Source organism: Vicugna pacos, chromosome 1 (genome assembly GCF_048564905.1).
Source record: "Vicugna pacos chromosome 1, VicPac4, whole genome shotgun sequence".
In the NCBI taxonomy this organism is placed as follows: Eukaryota; Metazoa; Chordata; class Mammalia; order Artiodactyla; family Camelidae; genus Vicugna; species Vicugna pacos.
Genome location: NC_132987.1, coordinates 92,978,581 through 93,000,769, shown reverse-complemented (window position 1 = coordinate 93,000,769; position 22,189 = coordinate 92,978,581). Strand labels below are relative to the sequence as shown.

The window sequence follows — 22,189 nt, the reverse complement described above, 5'->3', positions numbered from 1 at the left end:
GGGTCCAAAAATATTTTAAATATTGCTATTATGAGACATAAACTTAAAAATCAGACATAATACTTATTCATTGTGTTTAAAAAGTTCTAAGAAAAAAAACTTGAATTTGTTCATAGGAAACATAAGTATGGAAAATTACTAGGAAGATTTTAAAAAAATGATTATTTTAGAAAGAGTAATTCATATTATAATAACAAAATGATAGCAGAGTAATTACAATAAAAAAAAATTCAATGGCTAGGTTTAAAGATTAGAAAGACTGGAAGACATTTTCCAGGGCACAGCCTAGTGAGGCAAGAGATATTAGATCTGAAAAGTAGGTTAAGAGACAAGTAGGATACTACGCCAAGATCCCATACAGTCTCTTCATGACTGCTGCAGGAGACACAGGACAGCCCAGAGGAAAAGATAATTGCGAGAATACTGCAGGCTGACAAAAGACAAGCAGGCAGCGAAAGATTCAGGGAAATCAACAAATCCCAATCAGCTTAAATTAAAACAGAAATCCTCACCTATCATGGAAAATCACCAGATCTTAACATTAGCCCAAGATAAGAGAGAGATCACATTCCAAGGCAAAACTTTAGATTTGGGGGAAAAAACGTTCTCAATCACAATAAGCAAAGCAAAATTACAGAGGAAAACCCTGTCAACAGGCTGAAAGAGTATATCCATCACTGTATCTGTTAGCTAGGATAGACTAGGCCATGTTGTCATGATTTAAGAAAACAAGGTAACTGCACTCCTATCCTCCCACTAAGCTGTGACATAAAACGGCCCAACAGGAAAAATAAATACTTCCATTCAGAAAGGGGAAGAATGGAAGACATGCAAAACCACAGGTACAGATCTATCCCGGAGTCTCCTCGAGCAGTCATGGTCCTCCTAACACGACTTATTACTAGGTCCTGTTTTTACTATTTAGGAAGTAATTCCTTGCATACATTTTCCCATGATCTCTGGCTCAACTTCTAGAGCAGAAGTCACCAAACTGCAGCTTTAGGGTCAAATCCACCCTTGGCCAAATTTATTTTTAAATATAGCTTTACTGGAACACAGCCAGAATCACTGATATAAATATTCTTTATGGCTGCTTTTGTGTCAGAATTAAGGAGCTGCAACAGAAACCGTATGGCCTACGAAGTCTAAAACAGTCATATCAGGCCCTTTACACAAGAAGTTTACTCATCTCTGCTCTAAGAGAATTCTACTGTCCTTTGCTTTAGCTAAACTGAGTACTGGGTAATATTCCTTCTTCCTTGGAAGCTACATGGTCTTCTCAGCCCACTTCTTGCTTATTGAAGGGGCGCCAGAAATTATTTGAAAACTTAAACAGGCACAGGAGTTTTCATTCGTGACTCAATGGATCTTTAACAGAACAACTAAATATTTTTTTTCAAGAGAGAATTTCTTCATCTAGTAAAGAAGTAGTTCACAGGGAATCTAACAACTAGAAAAGCAAGAAACAACGAGAAAAGTAAGATATTGCAGCGCTAAACCACTACTTTAAAGAAACATGACTTTGGAAACAATAGCTTATAAGGATTAACAATTCTTGCCCATAAGCAACTAGTACAATTGAAGGGATTTACTGAACCCCTTCCTCTCAAAAGAATTTTCAACTTTATCTTATGCACCAGTTGATTCTTCCATACCTGGAAAGGCTCCAAATTTATGGAACCTCAATATTCCTTCTCCTTTCTATATGCAAAAAACTGTTTACTCTTTACCAAGCTCCTCACTTTCCTGTAATAATTGCCAAAAGCAGTAAATAAAATGCACACATTCACTACTCATATTCTATCATTCAAACTCTTTCCCCATCATCCTCTTATGGATAAATATTTACTAAATATTTTGCCACCACAAAGAGAAATCAGGATCTTTCTGGACTTGGTGTAAGTTTTGTCACTGTCCGTTGCCCAAATGTTTTTCAGGTTTTCTTACAATACAGTGATATGAGTCACCTTATGCTCCTAATTCCTTATCCAGAGTCACAGTAATATGGCCCTGCACAAATATAAGGGGAGCTGAGTAGTAAAGGCTTTTATATGCCTGAAGGAAAAAAAAAAACTTTGTGCGAATCAACAATATTTACCACCACTTAAAATGCTACATTCAAAGGCCAAAATAATACGCTACAAAGAAGATTTTGAAAGATACTTCCAGGAAATTTTTTTTAAATAAATAAAAGAAATGGAGAGAGTTTAAAGATCAGTAATGGAAATTCTAAAGAATATACTTCAAGCAAAAAGAATATAACTTCAGGATGAATATCTGAGATGTTTAATTTTAACTAAATGAAGACCAAGGAAAGTGGAAAAAATATGAGTAAATCTAAACATATTTAGAGTATAAATCAATGATAATAATTTTGTATGAAGTTAAAATGACAGTAGCAACAAGACAAATTATGCCAAATAACTATAGTAATGTATAAGTCAGAAAGTCATTAAAGGAATTAATATTTTGTAAGATGTATTATCTTACAGGAGTATAACTAGATTCAGTAAATTTACACTTTGAAATGTTAGGTTTGCATGTAGTAATTTCTATGTTAACAGATGGCATACAAAAGCAAGAATCTACTAAATGCTATTCAAAAGGGGCATACTTAATTACAAACTTAAAGAGGCTGAAAGTGAAAGGGTGGAAAAGGATACACTATACAAACAATAGACATAAGAAAGCCAGAGTATCTATGTTAATATCAGAAAAGAAAGTCTCCAAAATAATGATAAAAAGGGGAAATACATGAAGGAGATAAAACAGGGAAAAAATACATATACATATAGATATAATACATACACATAAGTCTATATGATAAATGTTTATATGAATGTGTCTATATATATGTGTGTATATAATAGGACTTTCAAATATGTTAATATTAACAGAACTAAAGGGAAAAATAGAGAAACACACAATCACAGTTGGAGGCTTTAATGCACCTCTGTTGTAATATAAAATCTGAAGTACAGTAACAAGTTCCTTAAGTGATATTTATGAAACACTACCTCTAAAAACCACAGAATACATATTCCCTTCATATATATATATGGATTGTTCACAAATATAAATCTACGATCAGTCCAAAACAAGTGTTAAAACATTTAAAAAGGAAATCTTATGTAATTAGTTCCCTGAATGAAAAGAACTATAATTATTTATCAGCAAAAATGAAGTAGCTAGAAAGCTTCAGATATCTGGAAATAAAACTAAGGACACACCTACAAAAATATATTAGTCAAAGAAAAAAATTAAAATAGAAGTTAGAAAATATTCTGTACTAAATCATTATGAAAACAAAACATATCAAGAGTTACATAATATAGCTTCAGCAGTGCCTTGAGGGAAACTGTTGCTTTATTTTTTTATCTTTTATTGAAGTCTAGTTGATTTACAATGCTGTATTAGTTTCAGGAATACGACACAGTGATTCAATATTTTTACAGGTTATAATCCATTTAAAGTTTTTATACATTTCCTTAAAGTACCATAGATCTCTCTTTTGCTTGTTCCACCCCCGTCATTCTCTCTACCCCCTGTTATATTAGAAAAAAGTAGTTACAAAAAGTTACATTTACAAGTTATAGTATATTCAACTTAAATAAATTTCAAAAGCAGGTGGAATGAAACAATATACAAGTATGGGACAAATAGAGATGGTTAAACTTTAAGAAAGAATGGAAAGCTTATGAAAATGGGGATAATAATAATAATAATAGTAATAAAAAAACACAAGTTTATTATAAGCCAGGAGTTTTCTAAGGGCTTTTTAATGTTGTAGTTTAACTGTCACATCAATTCTATGAGATAGGCTCTAACATATTTAAATATAATGATTATCCATAGTTACTATTATTATCCACATTTTACTTATTATTGCATTATTATCCGCATATATTACTCAAGGTTTGGATAAACAAATGGGAACTGGAGCAGCCTCACGCAGCCTGCTTATTCAGCTCCCATAACTGCATAAATTTAAATTTCTATAACAAAGCTCTTATTTTATATACAAATAAATAATATACAAATATATAACAAGGACATTAATATGTAAATATAATTTATATACTCTATATAAATGATATAAAATTGAAAGAAAATTATTTTATATAAATATTTTATATCAAAATGAGGAAGAAATAGATATAGCACATAGTTGCAACTAGTATTTATAACTACTTTCTTCTCCTACTCACTCTGCATTCTCTTTATCCTCAGAGAGCATCTTAGGTTGTTTGGTTCCTTATAGCTTAGATTAACCCAAAACTTCATCCCTGAACTATGTGGGTCACTATCAGATGTGCTCGTATTGGGCTGTTGTAATTTTATGGTATAAATCACAGGGCAGGGCAAGAGATGCCTCAGGGTATTTCTGCACTCAAGAGACCTTCCTTCTCACTCTCATTGTGTAAAAGCAATCTAATTTTCTCTTAATCATCAAAATAATTCATCCCAGCAAATACAGCAATGCACTTCTTTAGCTGTTGATTCACTGGAGTAAGGAGACAGCCAGTGAAATTGTGAATAACCTCTGGCAAGAGAAAAATGTAGTTAATGAAGTTATCTGGTCAGTGTTTCCTAAGTTTGCCTTGGACTAGCTAGACTTATGAGTGCAGTCAGGTGGAACCTCAGCAGGATCAGGGATCAAATGGAAATCATAGCCAGATATAAGGGGAACAAATTAAAGCTGAAGTGAGATTGAGCCATCAAGGAATACCTAAAGTTATGACCAAACTGAAAGAGTTTAGCCCACTTGTTTATTAGCTGCAGATTTGATTTCCCAGAACAGTGATCAGGTGGCCAAAGGAAATCCTTACTTCAGAATCCCTCCAGGACCCAAGAACCAGCACAAAGACTCACACAGATACAAGATCCTGTGTTCTGTGTCAAGAGGATACAATGAGCACCTTCCATGTGGGAAAGAAACAGATGTAAACATTAATATTCAGGAAGACTGATCAGCTGCCTTAAAGTAACTATTGTAAACTGATCAGAAACAATATATCTCAGAAACAACTGAGATACTGTTAGCAGGCAAGATTAAGTTACTCTGCTATCCAACAAGGGATCTACATTTCTTTGATTACTGGAATCTTACGTTATCAAACTGCCACACTATCAAAATTAGTTAACTGTCCTACATGGCCTCATAGCATATTATATTGCTTATTTATATTATATTGCTTGTTTACTTCTCTGTATGCCCCCTAGACTATTAGTTCCATGATGACAGTGGTTGTTTCTGTTTTATTTATTGTCCACTGTATCCTCATCAGCTAAAATAATGTCTGCAGCATGTCAGTAAATATTTTTAGACTAAATAAATGAACAATTCCACAGGGACAGGAGAATAGACCGGGAGAATAGGAAGACATTGGACTCCTAAAGTATAAAGAGGAAAAAATACGCCTTACAGAAGGTCAAGGGAAGATAAGAAACTGCAAACAGAGAATAATTTTGCTTAAATTGACTCTCTTCACCTTAATCTGGTGCCAGGAAGTATTTTTTCCATCATTGCAAAAAGAAGTACAGCTGCTTTATGATTTATGTAAGTATATGTAAGTAAGTTTTGAATGTATTGTTAATGCTTGTTTAATATGACTGAAATCATTTAAATCTACTCTTAACTGAGAGGTTTCTATGACATAAAAATCACTCAGATCCCAGTGTTCCTTTAACAAGGTAAAGTCAATTGGATACATTTTGTTTGAATATTCTTTTTATTTGCTTTCACAATGGAAACAGTAAACAGTAATCTTAAATATCTAAAAGACCTAATTTTCTTAAAATTTCATATAAGATATAATCTAAATTTCTTATGCTGCAACTTTTTTCAGTTTTTCTAGGCATATTCAGAAGAATTAGAAAATTCAATATAGCCTTGTCTGTATAATTGTCTGTCATATTCTTAAGAGATAATTCTAACTTATCTCTTGGTTTCCTAGGCTTCAGGCTAAATAATTACAGTCCCTTTAACCTTCTTTTAGAGGTCATATTCTTAATCCTTTAATCATTTAGGAACTCTCTTTTAATCCTCTGTAAATTCCCTTTTAAGTTGCAGAGGCAAAACTAAATGTGGTATCCATGAAAGGCTTTAAGCACGCTGGGATGCTGAGTATAATGGGAGATTTATCTCTTGGTATCAACACATTCTTCTTCTCACCACGAATTCCAGTATTGCACTGTTTTTATAACTAAGGAATGACATTGTGCACTCATGTTCATCTTGTTAGTTCATCTTGTTACCCACTGCTAATGAATAGCTCCCATTGGGATTATGAACTAGAAAACCAACGATGTCACTTCATAGGATCAAATGTGAATTACACATTCACAATAAAAGAATAATCATGCAAATCCAGTGACCTTCCTCAATAATGAAATGACTATCAATTATAACTTACCCTGGACATATTATCTACCAGTGTGGGAGTTTGAGATTCATGTTATCTTCTATCACTATAATAAAAGATCCGGGCAGCCAATGTAGAGCAGAAAGAGATGGGTGGATTAATTTTAAATTAAGCAGTATGCTTCTAACATGTGCCTGAAAGTGATTCTGTGTTACTCAAACACTAAAACTAAAAAGCACATTTTTAATAACAGTATTTTTTACCACTAAAATAACTGTTTATGCAACTGTCTCATGACTTACCCCAAAAGCTTCCTACACTGTCATCCCTAAATGCCAGTCAGGGCAGAATCAAGAGGCTGCATAAAAGCTACCCGAGAAGATTTTTGTTTGTTTGTTTTTAAGTTTTATTACTTGAAATAATCATAGACTTACAAGAAGTTTTAAAGAAATATATAGGGAGGGGTCATGAACCCTTTACCCAGTCTCCCCCCAATATTAACACCTTGCATCACTTCAGTGTCATCAAAACAAGGAAACTGAGATTGGTACAATCCAGAAAGCTTAATCCGATTTCACCTGTTATACATACTTGCCTTACTTTGTGCGTGTGTGTATGTGTGTGTATGACCCTGTCTTGCAATTTTTTCATATGTAAAGCATCATGTAACCCTTAGCACAATCGAGATACTAACTGTACCATGACAAGACTCACTCATGCTACTCCTTTATAGCCATATTTTCTTCCTCTACTGTCTACCTTTAAACCTTAGGAATTACTAATTTATCCTCCATACCTTAAATTATGCTATTTCATAACTGTTTTGTAAATAGAATCATGCAATATGCATACTTTTAAAAACTTAAGAGCTTTTAAAAAATAGAATTCCAGTGCCTCAAAATCAAGACATATTGATTCAGTAGATCTGAAATTAAAGCATGGACTTCATTCACATTTTCAAAAGTTGTTAAAGACCTTCAGCAGTTCACTTAGTATAAACACCTCCAGGATTACCGGCAAATGACACAATCAAGGGTCTAATAAGTAAGACTAATTCATAATATATTGGAGAGCTATATAATATTAGGAATCCACAGAATCTGTTGCAGATATCATTTCACATACTGCTGGGAAAATTCCCAAATATTGGGGTTTTACATGCAATATAATAAAAGCATAGTTTAATTCATAATTCACTCTACTGACTTATATGAAAAAGCAACTAGGAAATTTCACCCGAATCATTCAAAATTATTTGTTGGGGACTACTAATGCACAGTACTGAAATTCAGTTCTGACTCATCTTTGAAAGTAATGGAGAAGTTATAAAACACAGTTCTTAAAACCTATAATACAACATAGAGATATATAACTATTAACATACATCTATAGGTAAAATATTTGCAGATGACATGATTGTTTATGTACATAATTCCAAAGAACCTGCAAATAATTCCAAGGACTAATAAAGTTCATCAATGTGCTGGGTATAATATTAACATACAAAATCAATTGTATTTACATATTCTGCAGTGAACACATATAAACAAAAATTGAATACACGATACTACTTACTCAATTCAAAAACAAGGAACTATTTACACAAAATCTAATTAACCATGTACCAGAAATGCTGTATGTTGACATTTACAAAACACAGTTGAAAGAAATAAAATATGATTTAAATAAATGGAGAGATACATTATATTTATCAATTGACAATATCTACAGAGTAAAGATGTTAATTCTCCCCCATCAAAATTCCATCAATATTCTACACTGATAAAATTATTCTAAAACTAAAATAAAACTAAAATTGTGGAAAGGTAAAGGAACTCAGGTACTAAAACAACTTTGAAAAAGAAATATAAAATGGGAGGAATCACACTGTCTAATTTTAAGACTTATTGTATAGCTACAATAATTAAGGAGGTGTGATATTGGTAGATGAAAAGGCGTACATATCAATGAAACAAAATAAAGAATCCAGAAATAGACACATATCAGAATGGCCGAATGATTTTATACTATGGTGCAAAAGCAATTCAAAGAAAGAAGGATCATCTTTTCAACAAATGGTACTGAAACAACAGGATATCCATATTCAGAAAAGAAAATAAAAAAGAAAAAGAAGAGAAGAGGGAATGGAGGGGAAGAGAGAAAAAAAAAGAAAAACTCACTTCAACCTAAATACACATTCACAAAACTGAACTCAAAATGAACTATAGATTTAAATGTAAAACATAAAAATATAAAAATTTAACAGAAAATATAGAAGACAAGCTTAATGATCAGTATTTGGTGAAAAGTTACTAAATGTGACAACAAAAATACAATTTATAAAAAAATGATAAATTGGATTTCATTAAAAATATAAAATTTTCTCAATGAAAGCCTCTGCTAAAAGTATGAAAACAAAATGTACATATTGAAAGAAAATATTTTCAAACAAATGCATGATAAAACATAGATAAATCTAGAACATATGGAAAGTTTTCAAAATTCAGGTTAGTTTAAAAATCAAACAATTCAATTTGATTGCATCAGCAGAAATATCCTTCTCAAAATTAAAAAATTATCAAAAATTATTTGTAGTGTTCTATTTGCCAAGAGCAACCAATATTGTTTTCATTCATATTAACTGAAAATAAAGCTGATGAATTATATAGTTGGATGACCTAAAAAATGAATTTGTAGAAAGGAAAGCCAGAAACATAGTCAATCAAGATACTGCATTAATAAGATACTATAATTTTTTTATACTTAAAGTATGACACAAAATATTGTTCTGGTAATTTTGCCTTTATATTGTTTCTCATACACCACTATTGCCCTTGCTATGTTTTATAAATAATAAAATATTTTTAGAGAAAAAAAGGAATATATAGGTAAAATATGATGGAAGTTAAAAACAGAGAAAATATATTCTGCTGAAAGTATCAGGGAAGGATTGTTGAAAGAGGAGCCACTGGGAATGATAGAGATTTGATATTAGAAAAATGGGAGCAAATGGTTAAACATATGTAAAGACTGTGGGCAGGATTATAGGGCTCATGAAAGGAAGCAGTGAAAAGTAAAATCAGAAAGGTGATTTGGAGCCAATATTTGAGTGTCTGAAAAACATGTCAATTTTTTTAGTCTTATTCTGTAGGTAAGGGGAATTCAGCAGAGATGTTCCACAATAGATTATTTATTAGATTAATGTTTCAGAAGATTCATTTAGTAACTGTGTGAATAATAAATTGGAAGACATGCAGATTAAGGACAGCCCAACAGTTAGAAAGCAATTTTGACCATTCAGGTGTAAGGAATGAAGATTGAAACTAGGATGATGGATGTAATAATAAACTGAAGATTAAAGAAAAAGAAAATAAGAACTATGGCAAAGGAAGGAATGACAATGATTGCAAATGATTTTTAAGTTCTAGTCAGTAGGAAAAAAAATTTAGAGTAGATTTCCTTTAAAGTTTTAATTTTTTTTAACTCCAAAATTAAAGTATAACCTGTTCAAGAGCAGATACCATCAATTGTAATCTGTTCTACAATACTGAGAGCCAGGAATAGTACAAAGAATATGTGACAGATTCAATACACAATGGCTAACATGGAATTATAGGTCTACTTTTTTATTCCAACTCTTTAATACAATTCAAATGTAAAAGTCCCACCGAAAAATCTACAGTTACAATATTAATGTTTGTATTATACTTGAAACCTATTCATGCTGCACAGACACTTTCCAGTGAATCTACCATTTAAAGATCTCATGAAGAGGTGTTATCCTTGCATAATTTCTGAGAAATCAGTGATATCCTGTGAAATTTTTCTACATCCCAGTGTTCAAGGAAGTCCCAGAGTACTCCTGGTGACACTGCAAGCAAATTCTTAAGAGTTTTCCCATATACACTGAATTTGATTTCATATTGATTTCTCTACAAATCTAGATCTTGCTCTAGCTAAATTGTATGTTCCAAAGGGGTGTGTTACTGGAAAATGCATTTGTATATTATTTCATTTTGGTTTAACCTCATAAGCAAATCTTTTCCTTACCTTGCAGTCTCTGCACCTCCAAATTAGAGAACCAGCCATAAAAGTATGTCATGTTAGTTGTATTGTTTGTTTTTCTCAGATATCTCCACAGCTGCAGTTCAGTTTTCTTTCATTTGGGAAAAGGTAAAAATGCCATAGAAAAGACAGATTTCTGAAACAAAAGAACAAATTAGGACAATCAGGCAAGTTGAGAAAACTAATCAGATGATCTCTCTCCCATTCTTATATAGTTCTAGCCATCTGTCTTGGCTATAAGAATGCCAACTGTTAGATATATGCTTTTTATTAAGCAAAGACATTTTGTTAGGACTGAGAGAAGTACAATCAGTAACACAGCCTACAGAATGGTTACTGCAAAGTCTATGTCTAGATATCTTAATCTTTCTGATATTTCCTCCAAATAGTAGGCTGTTAGATATATTCCAGGATGAAAGTCTATAATATATGGAAGAAATGTTTTTCCTCTTTCAGTCGTTAACAAAGTAGAACATATATTTGATAATACTTGGTTACATTAGATTCAGTTTATAATACCTATTTATTTTTACATATATGACCAAGAAAATTTCTTGTAATATTTGTTAAATTTCAGTATTAATGTTATAGAGACCTCATAAAATGCAATGGGAAAAATGCTTTCATTTTCCATTCTCTGGAGAATTTTCATAACATTGGCATTACAGCATAATTGTTTAGTATAATTTCAGTGGTGGGTCCATCTAGGCCTGAAGTTTTCCTTGTATTTTTAAGATTTATTTTGGGAGGGTGGTAATTAGGTTTATTTATTTATTTTAATGGAGGTATTGGGGACTGAACCCAGGACCTGGTGCATGCTAAGTGTGCACACTACCACTGAGCTATACCCTCCCCCTCTTTGTGAGTTTTTAAACAAACACATGATTTCTTAAATAATTACAACACAATTTTGATCTTTAAAAATTTCCCTGTTATCAAATGTAATTCTGTGTTCTATAATATTATTTTAGTAGTAAATGTAAAGATTAGCATCTGCTACTTAAACTCCGATGTTGTTATTCCAATTATCTTTTCTTCTTTTACTAATGTGATGTTTCATTTAGGTGTTTTTTTTTTTTACATGAAAAATTGAAGCGCTTATGTAATATACTTACAGGTAACATTATCTTCCTCAGACAAAATTTACTTTTGTAATTAGGTAGGCTAAAGGTCCTAGAAATACCAAATCTACTTATTCTACTCAGGGATTTAAAAAATTCATGTTGCAGTTGAAATCCATGGAATTTATGCACTTCCTACATGCCCTTCCTCCCAAGATGTAGGCCTTTGGAATCTCAATATTAAACCTAAGTGGATACAGGAAACTCTCTGGCAGACTGTGCTCTTTATTTAATATTTGATCCTTCAGCTTCCTGAGATGGTTAAAAGCACTGTTCAACTAGTTAAAATCACTTTCAAAATCATCAGTCACCTTAAGAGCAAAAGAGGTAATATTTTCCAGACCCATCACTCTGGGTTCATCATTTTCTAGGTTTTGGCTCTATAATTACTAGTTACTCACTTATTTCTAATACATTCAAACTAAGGCTTTTGAATGTTTTTAAGGTTTTTTCTTCTTCTAATTGTCAATAAAAATTTGTTCTGAAATACCCTCGGAGCCCTCTGCCAGAAATGAGCTCCTTATTCTTAAGTATGGAGTGTGCAAGAGAAGCCTATACAATCCACAGAGATGAGAGACACTTGCATCCAAGAAAAAAAAAAACTTATTATAAAACCATGACATTCAGAAAACAAGAAAAGTATTTCTGAGAAGTAAAAAAACATATATAATGCTAGTTAATAAAATAATTAAAGAGTTAAAAGGAATGTTGGTAAAAATCTCTCAAAAACTTGAATAGATAAAAATGGAAATTAGGAGAAAACAAAATTAATTTAGAAAAAATACATCACATTCAACAGACTAAACACAAAACTTCCAATAGAAGTGAACAGAATAAAAAGTGACGTTAATTAGAACTGAAAAATAGTACATTTTTCAGAATTGATCAACAGAGAGAAAATGTTTACTGAATTGAGCACTTAGAAAAGAATCTGTTAAAAAGGACTAAAAAATGTTAACATCTCCCTGTAATTAGAGAAAAATTATAAATGTAATCTGATAAACTAAAAGGATTAAGAATAACAAAGTAGCAGGTTTCCTATATTAATAATAAAAGGAATAAGAATTTTTAAAATGGCAAAGTTTTGAGAAAAACAACAGAACATTGTATTGTTAGATAAATTTAAAACCAAGAATGCAGCAGAATAAATAGACTTTCAGACATATCTTTCTAAGAAATTATCTCTTATGCATATATCCTTTCTTAAGAAATTGCTTAAGGGTATGCTTAAAGAAAATGAGATTAATGAAAAATTTCAAAAGTACAGACCACAGACCATATTTTTAAAAGGCAGCAAATTAATAATAATTGGAGCTCAAGTTCAGGCAAAAGACAAATGAAAATTTCTGGAGGATGAATACATTTTCCAGAAACTGGTTGTAGAATAGGCTTTGAAAGGGCCAGGAAGGCAAAGAGATCTAGGAAAATAATATCTTCAAGAAAGTAAAGCAGTACTGATAAGTACCTGTTACACCTCATCAAAATTATAAATTATTAAATTTCATAAAAAATCCATGTCAATTTCTAATGATTAGAATCATGGGTCCTAAATCTCCAAGTATTGAATACTCTCCATCCACGTATATTTCCCATGCTATTTAAAACAAATAAAATACTACAGATAGAAGATATGGTGAGAAATATTATACACTTTTAGAGCTAGAAGGAGAAAGAAGAGAAAGTAGGATCACTGAAACCAAGTATGAGCAGAATTTCAAAAGGAAAGGTGAGGTAAATATTGATTCACAGAATCCAAGGTTAGAGTGTCAATGGTGATGGAATGCTACAGGCAATGCCAAGAGAGAGATTCCTGGGGGAAAAAACCTGAAGAACAGATACTCAATAGAATAAGAATGACAGAAGGGATTAAAACAGAGAGATTATCTCTTATGAAGTAAATACAGTCTTAATATTTATGTAAAGAATATAAATAGTCTACAAGTTACTCTAGAAGAATACAGAATTATTTCATTATCATTAAAAGCAATTTAATATCAAAACCACTAAAACACTATTATGTGAAACATTGGAATAATTAATTAATTTCATTACTATTATTTACACATGCATTTAGAGTTTTAACAAGCAACCTGCTTCTTGACAAGCATGCTGTGATTTAACATGCCGTCCAGTTCAAAAGTGGTTCAAAGGGGTTAGAGATTTGCAGAAACTGGCTGGTATATATAAAATAGATAAACAAATTTATACTTTATAGCACAGGGAACCCAATTCAACATTTTGTAGTAGCTTATGATGAAAATGAATATATGTATATTCATGTATGACTGAAGCATTGTACCGTACACCAGAAATTGACACAACGTTGTAAACTGACTGTACTTCAATAAAAATACAATTTACCAAAAAAAAAGTGGTTCAAAGGTACTCTTTAGCAAACTCAATAAATTAAAGCATTCAAAAAAACATAAGAAAAGGGAATAGAAATAAAGTTCATGCCCTGATTTAAAGCCAATGCTTAAACTATCCTATTATGAGATTTGCTATGAATAAACAAAAATATAGCTGACTAGTAACCTTGAAATCTAATGGATAGGAACCATCACCTTGCTTAAACCAGCAGCTTCTAAACTTCTCTTAGGCTAAGGAAAATGAAGTGCACAAATGTAGGAAAAGAAAATAAATAGTGGAGTCAGATTTGGAGATAAAAGTCCCTGAAAAACATGTTATTGTACTTAGAAAATGTTTCATAGTTTAATTTTTTAATTGAAATTTAAGTTTAAATTTCACTTTATTTTTAGTTTTTCATTTCCAGTGCAACTACTTCTAGAAATATATTGTTTTCCACAGACTTAGTAAAATAATTCCTTATTAATAGCATTTTATATTATATGTTAAAAGCATATTATGTTATGTTAAATATAGTAGCATTGGAAAGCATGACCCTTAAAACATTCAAGAATACACACATGAGCATGAGGATCAAAAATTTTTAAAAATTTTCCAGATCTCTATATTCAGTCTTGCTTGGTATATTAAGAAAATTAAAGCAACAACAAAAGCAAAATAAAAATCAAAGAATTTCTTCCTTAAATTAGTGAAAGATCCACAAAAACAATTTTACTGGGACTCAGATAAATAGAGTTGCTCTTTTTACTTCCCTTTAAAGAAATTCAGCCTAAGTGTCAAAATAAGAAATGGAAATATCCATATTCAACTCTCTCCAAATGAAAATGTAAGAACAATTAAATATAATTAGAAAAAAATTAGGAAAAATAGTGTCCTTAAATTAAGGGCAGTTAAAATATGGCCAAAGGTTGTGGATAGGGGGAATGAATGTAATAAATATATAGTGAAGAATAATAGAAGTTACAACAGAAATAAGTACTAAATTGTATGATGGATGATTTCATACCTGGCAGGTGCTTAAGAAAAATTAACATTCTGAAAGCAAAATTTTTCATATATTTATGTATTTATATAATTATACATATATGAAAGCAAAATTTTCATGACATCCTCAAATTACTAAATTCCTGATAGGAACAAGTTGCCAATAGAAAAAATGATACAGCCAGAAACAAACCGCAAAGCATCTTTTAGGAATGTTGAGTCCTAAATGGAGAACCTACGGGTTTGTAAGCAATGGGAGTTTTTCACACATTCATTTAATCAGAAGGGCATCTTTAACGGCTAACTTGAGAGGTGATATTAAACAATGAGAATTCTCTTTGAGACTACTGTTGATAACAATTAATAAGTATAATAATATAATAACATATATAATATAGTTATACCTTGTGCATGCATTATATATATAAAAAAGATACAAATATTATAATATAAATATATGTCATTAGTAGCATTAATCAAATCCCTATTGCTTTCTGTCCTCTGTACATATGCTAAAAGTTTACTTCTAAGCCCTCTGAAAAAGTTAGGCATGTGACTTATTTTTGTCATTGAAATGTGAGAGGAAATGCTGTGTGTCATTTCCAGGCTGAAAATTTAAAAGCCAGATCACAATTTACTTTATAAATTTTTCAAGTCCCTAAATAAGAATGAAATACAATACAGTCCCCACCTAACACAACAAGTTCTTGTTGTAAAAGTAAGAATTAGACCTTTATATTAAGCTACTGACATTTTATTTTACTTCTGGGCTTCCAAATTTTACTTCTGGCCTATTCTTACTGATACAGAAAAGGGTACTAGTCAGGAAAGGGTTAGATCAAAAGATCTGGGTTGCTCAAACCTGCACATTTTCCAAAGAAAGGCCTATTTTCTGGACTGGTCATTGGTTGTCTCCTGGAAACTAAGATCCTGGAATGTTCTGTCTGATGACCACATTTAAGCATGCATGAAGCCTGGAACCACAGTGTGCCAGTTTGCCCAGATAGTTTATATCAACAATGTAATTTATGGTGAACGCATACTTTCAGACTTTTTGAGGTATAATTGACAAATAAAATTATAATAAATCTAAAGTATACAACATGATTTCAAGTACATACACACTATGAAAGGGTTACCACCACTGAGTTAATTAAAATATCCATCATCTCACATGTTTATCTTTTTTCTTTTGATGAGAACACTTAGTTTTACTCTCTGCAAATTTCAGTTACGTAATTCAATACTATCTATTATAGTCTCCAAGTTACGCATTCAATACTTAGACCTTATTCACCTTATAACTGAAAGTTTGTGCCCTTTTACCAACCTCTCCCAGTTTCCCCAGCAACCGAGTCCCTGGTAACCACCATACTACTCTCTGTTTCTAAGAGTATAACATTTTTTTTAAAGTTTCGTATATAAGTGATATCATGCAGTATTTGTCTTTGGCTTTTTTCACTCAGCTTAATGTCATCCAGTTTATCCATGCTGTGGCAAATAGCAGGATTTTTTTTAAGCCTAAGCCTGAGAAATATTCATACACATACTTACATACATATATACATAAATATATATATAGAGAGAGAGAGAGCGAGAGAGACATATTACCTTTTCTTTATCTATTCCTCCATCAATAGACATTCAGGTTGTTTCCATTATGGCTATTGTCAGTAATGTGCCAATGACAATGGGAGTACAGGTATCTCTTAGAGTTAGTGATTTATTTCCTTTGGATATATATATATCCAGAAGTAGAATTGCTGGATAATATGTTAGTTCTTTTTATAACTTTTTGATGAACGTCCATGCTGATTTCCCTAGTGCTTGTATCCATTTACATTCCTACCAGCGTGTACAAGGGTTCCCTTTTCTCAAATCCTCAGCAACATGTTATCTTTTGATTTTTTAAATTATAGCCATTCTAATGGCTATGAGGTGATACCTCATTGTAGTTTTGATTTGCATTTCCCTGATTAGGATATTGAGCACCTTTTCATGTACCTATGGGCCATTTGCACGCCTTCCTTAGAAAAGTGTCTATTTATGTTCTTTGACCATTTTTAACTGAGTTATTTGTATATTTTGCTATTGAGTTGGATGAGTTCCTTGTATATTTTGGATATTAACCCCTTATAGGTTATGTGGTTTACAAATATTTTCTCCCATCCCATAGGCTGCCTTTTCATTCTGGTGATTGTTTCTCATGCTGTGCAGAAGATTTTTAGTTTAATGTAGTGCCGCCTATTTATTTTTGCTTTTGTCACCTGTGTTTTTGATGTCTAATCCAAAAAAGTATTGCAAAAGCTAATGTTAAAAAACTTAACACCTATATTTTCTCCTAGGAGTTTCACAGTTTCAGGTCTCACATTCAAGTCTTTAATCAATTTTGAGCTGTTTTCTGTGTATGGTGTAAGATAAGGGTCCAGTTTCATTCTCTGACATGTGAATATCCACTTTTTTCCAACACCATTTATTGACCATACTTCCCATTCCCAATTGTATATACTTGGTTCCTTAATCAAAAATTAAATGACCATACATGCATGGGTTTATTTCTGAGCTTTGTATTGTTCTATGTGTATGTTTCATGCTAATAGTATAGTTTTGATTTCTACAGTTTTGCAATATAGTTTGAAATCAAGAAGTGTAATGCCTCCAGTTTTGTCCTCAAGATTCATTTGGTTATTCATGGTCCTTTGTTGTTCTGTGTGAATTTGAGGATCATTTTTTTTCTATTTCTGTAAAAAATGCCATTGGAATTTTGATAGGGATAACATTGAATCTTTAGATTGCTCTGGGTAATATGAACTTTTAACAATATTAATTCTTCCAATCCATGAACATGAATACCTTTACATTTGTGCTTTCAATTTCATCAATGTTTGACAGTTTTCAGTGCACAGATCTTTTATCTCCTTGGTTAAATTTATTCCTGATTATTTTTCTCTTCGATCCTATTGTAAATGTGATTGTTTTCTTGATTTCTCTTTCTGATAGTTTGTTGTTAGTGTACAGAAACACTATTGATTTTTGCACGTTACTCTTGTATCCTGCAACTTTATTTAATTTGTTATAAGTTCTAACAGTTTTTCATGGAGTCTTTAGGGTTTTCTGTGTATTTTAGTTAATCATGAGCAGAGACAATTTTACTTCCTGTTTCTTATTTAGATATTTTTATTTCTTTTTCTTGGCTAATTGCTCTGGTTAGTACCTCCAGTACTATGTTAGAAAAAAGTGGCAAGAGTGGTAATCTTGGTCTTATCCCTGATCTCAAAGGGAAAGCTTTCAGCTTTTCATCCTTGAGTATGATGTTAGTTGAGGGACTGTCATATACGGCCTTTTATGTTGAGGTATGTCCCCACTATACCCAGTTCATTGAAAGTATTTATTATGAAAAGATGTTGAAATCTGCCAAATGCATTTTCTACATCTATTGAGATGATCATGGTTTTTATCCTGCATTCTGTTAATGTGGTGTATCATAATGTGGTTACTGACCTGCAGACGCTGAAACATCCTTGCATCCCTGGAATAAATCCCACTTGAAAACGGTGTATAATCCTTTTAATGTGCTCTTGAATTCAGTTGGCTAATATTTTGTTGAGGACTTTTACATCTATGTTCATTAAGGATTTGGCCTGTAATTTTCTTTTCTTGCATTGTTCTTGCTTAGTTTTGGTATGAGAGTAATTAATGCAGGCCTCATAAAATGGGTATACTCCCCTCTTTTACCTTTTAGAAGAATTTGAGAAGGATTGGTATTAATTCTTATTTAAATGTTTGGTAGAGTTTCACCATTGAAGCCATCTGGTCATGAACTTTTACTTGCTAAGTGGTTTTTGATTACCAATTCAAGCTCCTCACTAGTAATTTGTCTGTTCTGGTTTTCTATGTTTTCAAGATTTAGTCTAGGTGGGTTGTATGTTTCTAGGAATGCATTCATTTCTTCTAGGTATCTAATATTTGTTCATACCAGGTTCTTATGATCCTTCCTATTTCTGTGTTTTCATTGTAAAGTCTCCTCTTCATTTTTAATTTTATTTATTAGAGTCTTCTCTCTTCTTTTCTTAGTCTAGCTCCAAGTTTGATGTTTTAAAAAAAAAGCTCCTAGTTTCATTGGTCTTTTCTGTTGTCTTTTCAGGCTCTATTTATTTCTGTTCTGCTTTTTATGTCCTTTCTTTTACAAACTTTGAGCTTAGTTTGTTCTTCTTGTTCTCGTTCCTTGAGGTGTAAAGTTAGGTTATTTGAGGGGTTTTTTTTCCCCTTAATATAGATATTTTTTGCTATAAACTTTCCTGATAGAATTACTTTACCTGCATCTCATAAGTTTTGGTATGTTATGTTTCAATTTCCATTTGCTTTGAGATTTTTTTAATCTCCCTTTTGATTTCTCCCTTGACATACTGGTTATTCAGAAGCATGTTGTTTAAACTCCACATATTTGTGAATTTTCTGGTTTTCTTTTTGTCATTAATTTCTAGTTTCCTATCATCTGTTTCAAAAAGATGCTTCATATGAAATTAAATTTATTCAGACTTGTTTGTGAAGTATACAGGCAGACCCCTTCCATGAAAAGACTGGGATATGGGCATGTTTGTCTGTCCTCTCTGCACTGGGCCCTAAGAGTACAGTGTTGGAGAGTGCTTATGTTTGCACCTATTTAACAACTACTTGTTTGTCTGCTACAATCCTGTGGGACTCACGAACGCAAGTTCTTTTGGGCATCATAGCAGGCATTTGAGGGCCCATACCTCAGATAGCAGCTATAAAAGTTGGGGTGCTAGACATGTGTGCAAGTTCTTTCTAGGGAGATGCTGATGACTCGGTTTTATTGTTGGAGTGAATTGGAGGAGAAGGTGATGGAAGCACTCATCAGCACCCCTGGGATCTAGGGAGAATTACAGCCAGCACCTCAATGTATGTTAATTGAAAGGTCAAATCCCTTTCAGGAAATACTGAGATATGGACATTTTTGCCTGTTCCTTCTGCTTTGAGCCCTGGAAGGAGAGCTTTATCTGTGCCCATTAACAACTACCTCTTTGTGATATTCCTGTGGGACTCATGAATGCAAGCCCCATTAGCTTTCAGAGCCAGGTGATTTAGGGAACCTATTCCTCAGGTGGAGCCTTAAAAGTTGGGGCACCAGATGTGCAGTCCAAACCATTTGCTCCTCAGGAAAATCTGTGAGTTGGGGGTTCCCTTCCTATTTTATGGTCCTATGCTGGTGGTGGGTTTCTGGCAAAAGTTTGTCTCAACCTTTCCTATTGATTTTGATGTGGGTGGTTTCTCACTAATGCAATGTGCAGGTGTCACTCAGCTGATTTCTGGGTTTTTCTTAGAGGGAACTGCTTTGTGTGTAGCTGTATGTTCAGTGTGTCTTGGAGGAAGAGAGAAACTGAAGAACCTCCTATGTCGCCATCTTGGTCTGGAGTCTGATTTCTATTCATCTTATCTTTTAGATTTTTTAACCCCAAAGGGGTTTTTGTCTTTGCATCTCTTAGTTGATATGACTTCCTGTAACCTTACACAAACACACACACACACACACACATTCACACATCTGAGAAGACTGTTCTATTACAAGAAATGTTCAACTAAAATTCAAGAAACTCTGGGTTTATGTAGAAGTAGTAAGAGTCAGCAAAACGAAAAAGTAACTCAATACTAGAGCATCCTAGTATTTCAAAAATTTTGGCAGACTTCAAAAATATTGTCAAATTATTATCCAGGGCTTTGAACTAGAAGGTTTTTAGCTTTCAGAAGGCTTTAATGGGAAGAATCAACCATCATTCACTGAAATAGATAAAACTATAAAGCTAAAGTAAAAAAAGTAAAATTGATTTTTAAAGATCATGAAGAAAAGCACTCTATCCATGTAAGAATTTTCAGATGGAGAAAAATGTTTCAGAAATTACCAAGTGCCTAAAAAGACTCAGGCATTTGAGAGCAAGGATGAGGAAATGATTGAAAGCTCTAGAACTGAATGCTCCCAGGGAACATTAAACTTGCAATTCTATGCAAATACATTTTAGCTGTTCCTCTTTTAGCAGACACTGAGAAGACAGATTTTTTTCCCAGAGATTTATAAAGTAGAAGATCAAATTTGATTTCCTCCAGATTTCTCAACAATGAAAAAACCTAATGTTAACAGTTACAAAATAAATACAGACTTTAAAAGATTTTATTTATATATATATTTTGAAAGAATCAGCAATGAAACATCCTAGTATGATAATAATCATTCATTCATTTAATCAAAATATATTGAGGGTATATGACGTACCTAATATTGCTCTAGTTGCTGAGGATGCATGAATATAAAAAATTCAAAGTCCTACCACTCATGGAGCTTACATTTTATTGGATGAAGATAGGAAAATGCATAAATAAATACATAACATTACAGACGGTGGTCTGTGGATGAAGTAAAGTAAAACAATGTAAGGCGAGAGAGAGAGATAAGAGAGTTAGATGGTTACATCAGTCAAAGAAGCTAGATACCCAATCAACAAATGACTAGTAGTATATTTCAGTAGCTCAAAGGAAGACTAATTAGTGCTCTCACTTAAATTCCCATATAGATAGTACCCTCATGTCTATTCTTATAGCAAATATGTGGTGTTTCAAGTCACTCAGTTTACAGTAATACTGCTACTGTCAAAAAGCAATTGTAAAAGACATCTGTTAAAAATAAGGAAGATCTTATTCAAGACTACTGCAATAGAAGAAAGAGACTGAACTCAATTCTGCTGAAATAAGAGACAAGAAGTTATTTAAACTCCAGAGTTAGCTGATGGAAAAGCATGGAAGAACATTAGGAGGAAGGTTGATCAAGGTGATAAGGCCATCTGCTATATGTTTGCTGACTGGCATTTATGGAAGTGAGGCTCCTACCTTCAACAGAGACTAGGTGATAGAGGTACTATCTTTCTTAATTATTACATTTCAAAGGAATGGCTCTCAGGTCTTTGAAAAAGACATTCCTGGGTGTAGAAGATTTATACTTAAAGGGTAAGGAAAGAATTTTCAATTGCCAACTTTTCTAAAGTAAGTGCTCTAAGAAAAGGGAGGACGTCAAAGGCCTCTAGGCAGTAAGAAACCTGTCTAAAGTTTGGTAAAATTGAAGGGAACATGAAGGCTATCTTGGTCATTACATAGCAACAGATTATTAATTTATTAGCTTCCAGATATCATCATATAATATAGCCTATCTACTTCCCATAGAAGTGTTCTTCTATCTATCCTGTCCCAGGTAAGTCACAACACAAAGAAAAGTTGCCTTTT

General features: G+C 32.4%; 1 protein-coding gene across 1 annotated transcript in view; it reads right to left on the bottom strand.

Annotated features, from left to right (window-relative positions):
• The window catches only part of LOC140699298 (elongation factor 2-like), a 524,143-nt gene that overhangs the window by 7,069 nt on the left and 494,885 nt on the right, over window positions 1-22,189 (bottom strand). The window contains exon 5 of the mRNA XM_072971248.1: window positions 10,416-10,566. The gene's annotated coding sequence lies outside the window, so the exon portion shown is untranslated. The remainder of the gene's footprint in view (window positions 1-10,415; window positions 10,567-22,189) is intronic.